The sequence below is a fragment of the Acomys minous genome (genome assembly GCF_964271855.1).
Source record: "Acomys minous genome assembly, chromosome: 15".
In the NCBI taxonomy this organism is placed as follows: Eukaryota; Metazoa; Chordata; class Mammalia; order Rodentia; family Muridae; genus Acomys; species Acomys minous.
The window spans coordinates 69,568,078-69,577,295 of NC_140497.1; the positions used below are offsets into that span (position 1 = coordinate 69,568,078).

The 9,218-nt window shown below is 39.7% G+C and overlaps 1 protein-coding gene across 2 annotated transcripts in view; it reads right to left on the reverse strand.

Annotated features, from left to right (window-relative positions):
- Positions 1-166, reverse strand: part of LOC311585386 (transmembrane protease serine 11F) — an 84,069-nt gene extending 83,903 nt beyond the window's left edge. The window contains exon 1 of one of the 2 annotated variants that reach the window (XM_084760533.1): positions 18-166. The gene's annotated coding sequence lies outside the window, so the exon portion shown is untranslated. Of the gene's footprint in view, positions 1-2 lie in introns of both variants that reach the window. The other variant, XM_084760534.1, reaches the window with a different exon arrangement.
- Between the last annotated feature and the right edge of the window lie 9,052 nt (positions 167-9,218).

A 9,218-nucleotide genomic window follows, 5' to 3' on the forward strand; every position in this document is an offset into this window, starting at 1 on the left:
ACCTTTTGGCTTATTACCTTGAAATTGGTCCTTCCTTACATAGCATGTGCCTCTTTGGTTTGCAGTCCTTGAGAACGATGCTGGAATGAGAACGCTAGAACCCTTCCTTGAGATCCAAACTAGGTGAAGGCACACACACCCTCCTGATCTTAAACTTAACCCTTTGCCTCTGACTCAGCCTTGGGCTACAGAGTCGGCCAAAAGGGTTTTTGCATGGAAGCTAGTCACGTGTCACCTTTCCTTAGCCAATCGTGAGGCAATGCTTCAAACCACAACAGCTCAGATTGAGACATTCATCTCGCAACCTGTAAGTACCCCTGTCATTATTTGTGGCTCTTTGCCAGATGGCTCCAGAATAGAAAATAGCCCATTATGTCTTACAACTTTCAAAACATAGAAAGGAAACATTGTACTCTTTTTATATGTGGATTATATAATTCATCCAGTCCAATGATGGAGAAAGTATCTTTATTTCAGGAAATATTTTTGTTTTCATTTATGTGTCTTTATGCTCCTAAAAGAATCAGCAAGAAGTCTTCATCAGATATAGCGCTTTGATATTGGTTAAAATTTATTTTCTACAATTTTATTTGCACTGGAGAATTTAATACATGTATACAGTGAAACATGCTCTAATATATCCCTTTCTTCCCTAACTTCCCTCCTATCATCCCATGATGGTCCTCCTTAACTTCATTTTTATATTGTTTTAGTAATGTACTAAATTCAATTAGTGCTGTCCATACATGCATGAGAGTGAAGCTATCCAATGGTGCATAGAAAATTTACCAACAGCTGTACTTTGCTTTTGGACATCTATCTATAACAATGAGCAATCAATTTCTTTCCTTTATAAATAATTCAGTCTCTGGCAGAAAACAGACCACTAAGGGCATGAACAATCTGAAGGCATGAGCAGATATTTGCTTGACGAAAGTAACCATTACATGTACCTTTAGTGTATGATCCCAAGAGGAACATTATAACCTTGACTTTAAATTGTTGATAAATATCCATGAGGATAATCTTCAACCATGATCTACTATGTTATCAATGTAGCTTTTGTGGTGGTGACTTACCCAATACTTGACAGATGACAGGGGTGAGTCATAAAACACCTTACAGTTTTCATTATGGCACAGTACCTGAAGACCTTTTTCTATCCTCCGCATCTGACCATTTAGGAAATCTTTCACATTCTCTGGGTTTGGCTTTCACGTGTCTTTTTTGTCACATCTATTCTGACACACTTTCTGAATGTTCACGATTGTCAGACAACCACGTTCAGCCCTGAACATCTTGCTGAACTCTAGGCTTATAAATCTAAATCTCACTTGACGTTTTCACTGGTGTTTCAAAGTGCACCTTATACTTCGTGTCAGTAATCTAATAATTAATTATCTTCTCGGCCAATTTCACAAGTGCTTCTCCCTCATCCTTCCTAGACTGAAGAAATTGCAATTTCCTTATCCATTGGCCATGACAAGAGTGTGAAGAGTCTTTAGCCATTCCGTAACAATTGATCTTGCGGATGGGAGAAGACAGCTTCACATGCTGCCAAAAGAAGAGGCTCAAAGTGAACCAAAAAAAAATTTAATTAAAAAAAAAAGAACAGACTCTCTTCTCAAACTTCTGAGTTTTAAAAAATTAAGGCTTGCCTTTCTCCTTCTGACATTGTTTCCTTCTTTCTATCTCACACAATTGACTCTAAAATGTATTAGTTACTGGGCACTGATAACAGTTGCTATCTGTATGAGGCAGTCCAGTCCCTGTGCAGGCAGCATAAGGAAGACATCTACACAGAAGAAAGATGGAAATAAGCCTTGCGTGCACATATGTGTTACACACATGTCCATATGGTTATCATTTAGTTCTGTTCACGAAGAGGGCTTAGAGCCACAGAAACGCAGCATGCACCATTCAGGTTTGGCTTTTTTTGAACATTGCTTTGGAGATAAGGCCTGTTTTAAGGCTTAGTCAGCAATTACAAATGGAACCTGGAGTGTTTTCTTCTTCTAGACAACTGATCTGGGTAGTTTCTTGAATTCAGAGATCAGTTTCTCCCCGGGGTTTCTCTAGACTCTAGAGGTTTCTGTTCAGGGCCAGGCCCACTTTATTATAACACTTTACCCATTTCTTAATCCCTCTCTTCTCTACGACAATACGTTATACAGTTATACGTTGTTGGAAATCAAGGTAAGTTTATTAGTAGAGGTCCTAGAGGATATATACTTAATCTTTCCACATCTCTGGTCTGGTCATTGGACTTGTCAACACTGAAGTGTTGCGTCCTTTCTGGGTTAGGGTTACTAGGCTGGCACGCACCACCAAGGTCCAGTCTGGGCCATTCGTTTCTTGTCAGAGTCTCTTCTTTCTTTACCCAGTTTAAGCCTATGTTTCTACCACTTCCCAAGCCCTCTAAGAACCCCACGTTTCTTGGCTGACTTTACACAGGAGCAGTTTTCCCACCTGTATCTACACTATGGGAGATCAGGGTTACCGATCTTGCCGTCTTTCCCCATGGGCTGTGCTACACGGTCCCCATAGCACACCTGGCAAAGCTGCACCTAGATACCTCAGACAACACAGCTCCCTCAGCTGTCACATCGCCAGTGTTCTTGGGCTCGTCCCTGGTAAACTTCTGATTTCCTCTTTCTCCACACACTTCATTACTGGGATGGAAAGAATTGTCTGTGTTTTTCCTTTTTCCGACACACATTTACTTTACTTCCTAAGTATGTGTGCTTTCTTTACGTTTTTAAATTATCTTACCCTGTCTGTGACCTAAGATGGACGCCTCCACCTGAACTTTCTGAGTATAGGAACCAAATATTCAATTATAGTTTATTATTTTCCGTCATTATAATTTAGGGATTCCCAAGAAAAAGAATTAAAGGAAGTAGAGAATATCGAATGTTAGACCTTAGTCTAACATTCAATGCATTTCTTCCTTCCCCAATTAACTACTCCTTATCATTCACTATTAAAAGCAATCGCCTATTACCAAGTTTACAAAGCCATATACATAGGAAATGTATTTTTAAAAATAACGAGATTAAGCACAATGCTCTAATTGGGTTCTGATAAGTCTACAAGAAAGAATAAATCAAGAAAACCAAAATGCACGGCTGACTTAGATTTTTTTCCAAAGTTCTTTGAATTTTTCCAAAATTATGGCCTTAGGTAACGTAGAACCTCCCAACCGTGCTCTTGTGATGAAATTCTCTATGACATACAGTCTTATGAGAACAGCTGAAAGACAGCTCATTGCTTTCCTCACGTTCAAATTGAGAAATTAGGTTGAGTATATTCACATTATTGAAAGAACTGAAGTTCACAGATTCATTTAAATAAGAAAATACTTTATTAGCAGCTTAGATCTTACCTTTTCAGTTAAGAGAGTATTGCACCAAGATGAAAATTGGTTTGTGTTATATATTACATTATATCAAAATTAATTCCTACCAAAGCACTCAAGTATTATTATTCCCCCTTTAAAATATGAAAAAAAATTTCATTGGCCTTAATGAGCAAATTCAACACTGTATGTTTGATACACAATAGAATCCAAGATTTTAAGCTAAAATGATTTTTCATTATACTGTTTTATATATAATTTGGGCAGAGATGTTCTCCTTTGTAATAGTTTTCGGCAAGTCTCTTCTCCCTAATTTGAGCCAGGGCTGTGGAGTAGAGTCAAGAACTCTCATTTTTTTCTAACTTCTCCAAACCTAAAAGCATAAAGGATGATTAGATCTGAGACGGAAAACCAACATTTTTCTAAATATGTAGCTTCTACAAAGAGTGTTAAGTCACTCTTGGCCTCACCACCATTTTCTGAAAGCTGATTTCACATTTTAAATTACTCTTTTTTCTAAAGAAGAGAAGAGATTGAGAAATAGAGTAAACCTCCAAATGGCAACTTTCTTGCCATCTTAAGAGACAGAATCAAATAGCACGGACAAAAAACCCCCTAAATTACAAGGCACAGTTTTTCATACTCAAATAGCCTGAGCTTCGAGCTGTAAAGAAGCTAATCAAAATTCTAAATGGAGAAGAAAAAAAGTTTAAAAAGAAAGAAAGAAAGAAAGAAAGAAAGAAGGAAGGAAGGAAATAAAGAAAGAAAGAAATAGAGAAACTATTGCAAAGTAAATTGCACTCTGGGGAAAGCAGTCTTCATCAGTGTCATCTGTCCTAGTAACAGACCATACCCCAGAATTTGCCCAAAAGCTGTCATCTGTGTTTTAGTGAAGTTGACGAAGACTTGGGCCTCCTGACTCATATAGTGACTGGGGAGGCAGCCCAGCCCCAGGGGACAAGAAGAACAGGATTTGTCACTCTGATTCAGACATATTTACTTTACCTCCATAGGGTAGTGTTTCAATTATGTTTTCTTACTCTCTTTTTAAAAAAGAAGAATTACAGACTACAAGAAAGGAGATGACGTATCATTATGATGTTAGAAAAAAGGTGTGTGGGAAGAGAAGGGACTGTTCCTGGCCATGTGTGTATTTGACAAAAATCTGGGAAAGGCACACCAGAATTATGCTTGATTCTTTGTGGAGGGTTGTTGAGCTGATAATGTCAACATTTATGTGTTTATAGTGACAGATTCATAGGTGTAACTTCTCTTCAAGCTGACGAAGAGACACATGTGACATACATATAGCTCTGTGTTTGTTTGTGTTTGTATGTGTGAGAGGGAGAAGTGAAACACAGAATTTATATGCAGCTAAGATGCCCTGAAATTAAACTGGGACAGAGGGGAGGACATCCTATTGGGACTCTAGATGAGACAAGCATGGGAGAATGGCAAAGTAGAAGGATCCAGAGGGTCCTAGAAACCTACAAGTAGAACATTATGATAGGGAGATTTGGGCCCAGGGGTCCCACTCAAACTAAGGCACCAGCCAAGGACAATACAGGCTGTAAACTTTAAACCCCTACCCAGATCTAGCCAATGGACAGAACATTCTCCACAGTAGAGTGGAGAGTTGGATATGACTTTCTCACATACTCTGGTGCCTCATATTTGACCATTTTCCCTGGAGAGGGAGACCTGGTGGCACTCAGAGGAAGGACAGTAGGTTACCAAGAAGAGACTTGATACCCTATGAGCATATACAGGGGGAGGAAATCCCCCTCAGGAACTGTCATAGGGGAGGGGAATAAGGGGAAAATGGGAGGGAGGGAAGAATGGGAGGAGACAAGGGATGGGATAACCATTGAGATGTAACAAGAATAAATTAATAAAATAATATATATCTTGGAAAAAATAAAAAAAATAAAAATTAAAACACACACACACACACACACACACACACACACACACACACACACACACACAAAAGATGTCTTGAAATTTACCATATATCCCAAGCTGGCCTCAAACTCACAATCATCACACAGAGAACGAGTTCAAAACAGGGGAAGGAATTTGGGGTAAATAATCTATTAATAGAGAAAAGAAGATTTATTATACAAAATATGAGTCCTGATTGTATTTGAATTTTCCAATTGGATTTCAGATAAACAAATGTTAGTACTGGCTCCATGCAATGTTTACCATACTCCATCTTACTAACTATACTGTTTAAACTTGAAGCCAGCTACTTATTTTCCAAAATATTTAGGGTAGCGTTAGGTGAATAGTTTTCATTTAGTGAAATTCGGGTTTGCCTGAACGTTCCATAATTTTATTTGAAAAAGTTTGAGATTTTACTTCAGAGTGTGTGGTTTTCTAAGTGAATATTTCTCCATGTTTGTGTTAATGTTAGTGTGTTTGTCTTCATGTGTTTGTTCCTGCTCATATGTCCAGAAGGGAAATTAAATGATATTGGATGATTGAAGACTACGCAGTAACAATAAGAAAAGTTGTGTTCCTTATGTTTCAAATGCTAAACACATTTTCTCATATTAAAATAATGATAATATTATACAAATTATGTATATTTTAAAGCCTAAATATTGTAACTTGGGCCTGTAATCCCAGCAATTAGGAGGTTGAGTCACGAAGATCTTGAGACAAGTTCAGCTTGGGCAACATAGCAAGAAGCTGTCTCAGTAAAAAGAAAAAGTATATAAAAAGGAAAAAATTGAAACCCAGACTCCCACATGAGAGATAGACACTGTGAAGTTTGCAAACTTAACTGACTTCTTTTTCACTACTCATATCCCTCAAATACAAAATAAATTGAAAATCTTAAAACCATATTAATGTTTTGAGGTATTCATCAGAGATGACCACTTGGGCATAGGTTTAAGTCAAAAGAAAGTCTTTCTTACCTGGTCAGGGACTACATTGGGTGTTGGGTATCCAAGCTCAGTCCTGAGGCTTTCTCACAGTAGGCATTTAAGTACAAAACCATATCCTCATTTGACACACTTCAGATATCAAGAACAGTCAGCCAGAAGCAGAAGTACAAAAACCAAAAAAGCATGATGAGTACTTATAGGGATTTTTCCAGAACTATGGATTTGGAGTGATTAGGTCTTCACTTTCATTTTGGCAAGTGGTGCTGTCTGTGGGCCAGGTTCCAAGTCCTGAATGATACTTCCATCATGGCATCAGTTGTGAGAGGGTCTGGGAGCATATTACATTTAAGCTGTCACTTTTTGAAGACTTAATATAGCCAGCCAATTAAAAGGCTTTATGCAAATGAACTCATGAGATCTTTAGTGAGAAATGTCACCCAGCAGTCAGTGGTCCAGCCACGGTTCTGGTTCTGATATGGGGAGTGGCTCTGATGCTGTCAGAGGTGACTCATCTGTATCAACCTCCTCTCATCCAAGACATGGGGAACGTCATGGAAGTGAGGGCATAAAGAATGTAAGAGCTTTGGGGGTGGAAAATTTGATGAGTGGGTTGTTGTCACCCTCCCTTTATTGGAAGTCCCATCTGGCTATAGGGGGTGGTGACTTCAGGATCCATATTCCCCATGCTAGGAGTCTCAGCTTGGGTCACTCCTATAGACTCCTAGGAGCCTCTCCTGTCCCAGAGATGCTTCCCACTGATTTCCTCTCTCTCTCTCTCTCTCTCTCTCTCTCTCTCTCTCTCTCTCTCTCTCTCTCTTTCTCTCTCTCTGTCTCGCTCTCTGGCCCCCACCATGCCTTCTACCCCAGTTCTTTGCCTCTATCTACTTCAGATGTCTATTTTACTTCCTCTTCTGAGTGAGATTCAAGCATCTTCCCTTGGGCCTTCCTTGGCTTCTTTGGGTCTGTGGAGCATAGCATGATTAGCCTGTACTTGGTGGCTAATATCCACTTAAAAGTGAGTACAATAAGTGTAGGGATTAAGATGGAGCAGAGATTGGGGGAATGGAAAACCAATTACTGGCTCATTTTGAGGCACATTCCATCAGTGAGAGCCAACCCATGACACTATTAATGATACTCTGCTATGCTTGCAGACAGAAGCTGAGCACAACTGTCTTCTGAAAGGCTTCATGCAGTAGCTGATGGAAACAAATGCAGAGACCCACAAGCAAACAGTAGGCTAAGCTCAGGGAGTCTTGTGGAAGAGTAGAGGAAGGAATGACGGAGCAGAGGAGTGAAAGACACAAGTAGACCTACAGAGCAAACTAACCTGTGCCCATGGGGGCTCACAGAGACTGACCCACCAATCAAAGGGCATGCATGGGCTGGTCCTAGATCTCCTACACATATGTAGTAGTGAAACAGCTTGGTCATCATGTGGCATCACGGGCTGGCTCTGACTCTCCTACCTGCCTTTGGATCCCTTTCCTCTAATGGTGCTGCCCTGTTTGGCCTACGTGGGAGAGGATGTGCTTAGTCCTATTGTGTCCTGAGTTGCCAGGGTGAGTTGGTACCCATGTAGGGGGTGGGGGATCCCCTTCTCTGAGAAGAAGGCAAAAGAGGAATGGGAGGAGTGAGGGTGGACTAGCACGAGAGGAGGGGAGGAGGGAGAGGTCTGAGATCAGGCTGGAAAGTGATTAAATAAATAAATGGAAAATTAGACAAAAACAAAACAAACAAAAATCAAGCTATATGCTTCTGGTACTCACAGTTGCCGTGCTCCCTATACCTGATCAAAAAGTACTTTTAGTCCATCTACAATATAGACCACTTTTCTATGAAGAAGAAGGAGGAGGAGGAGGAGGAAAGGGAGGAGGAGGAGGTAAGAGCTGCAGAACGCGGAGGAGACCTATGTAATTCTGTCTTCTTGGCATAGCACATGCTCAACACTGTGCTCAGTGGGTTATTAAAAATGATGTTTTTTAAATGTGAAGAGTCTGGGAAGGAGACAGCATGGTAGGTGCTGAGATGAGTTGGAGGGACGTAGTAAGGGCATAATATAATCAAAATAATTTGCACTCATGTATGGAATTTGCAATAAATAAATGATTTCATTTATCTCATCACCCTTAAGGTTTATTTTTACATTTTGTTTTGCTTTGCTTTTGACACAGGGTTTCTCTATTTTAGTCCTCCCTGTCCTCAAACTCACTCTGTTGACCAGGCTGGCCTCAAACTCACAAAGATCCACCTGCCTCTGCCTTCTGAGTGTTAAGATTAAACGTGTGCATGCACCACCTTTGGCCAGCTTAAGATTCATGTTAGTACTTTAAAGATAATTGTTTATTATTTAAGTTTTCATACAATATAGTTTGATCATCTTTCCCTTCCCCCAATTCCTCCCAGGTCTTCCCTCTCTCCCTACCCACACCACCGTGTACACAAATCCCCCCACCCTCACTCTCTTGTTCTCTCTCCTTGTTCTCACGCTGAGGAGTGATTGCACAATGCGAAACAGATTCTATGTTTTCTTGTATGCTTTTTGTTTCGCCTTGTCTTATTTGGTTTTCTTGTTACTTGTTTGGTTTCATTAGAGAGAATTATATTTTTTTAAACTAAGGTAATAAAGTCTGGATGTTAATTTTCACATATGTGTCAATTCACTTGTTATAACCAATATACCCAGTGGCTTCTTTCTGTGCAAGGATTCCATTTAGGATGCGTTATAAACCCCGGTCAGTACATTTCCTTAACATCCTGTTGGCTGGAACAGTTTCTCAGGTTTTGTTTTTTAATAGCTTTTTGTTGTTGTTGTTATTCTGTTGATATTTTTTTAATTTAATTTTATTAATTTATTCATATTACATCTCAATGGTTATTCCCTCCCTTGTATCCTCCCATTCCTCCCTCCCTCCCATTTTCCCCTTACTCCCCTCCCCTATGACTGTGACTGAGGGGGACTT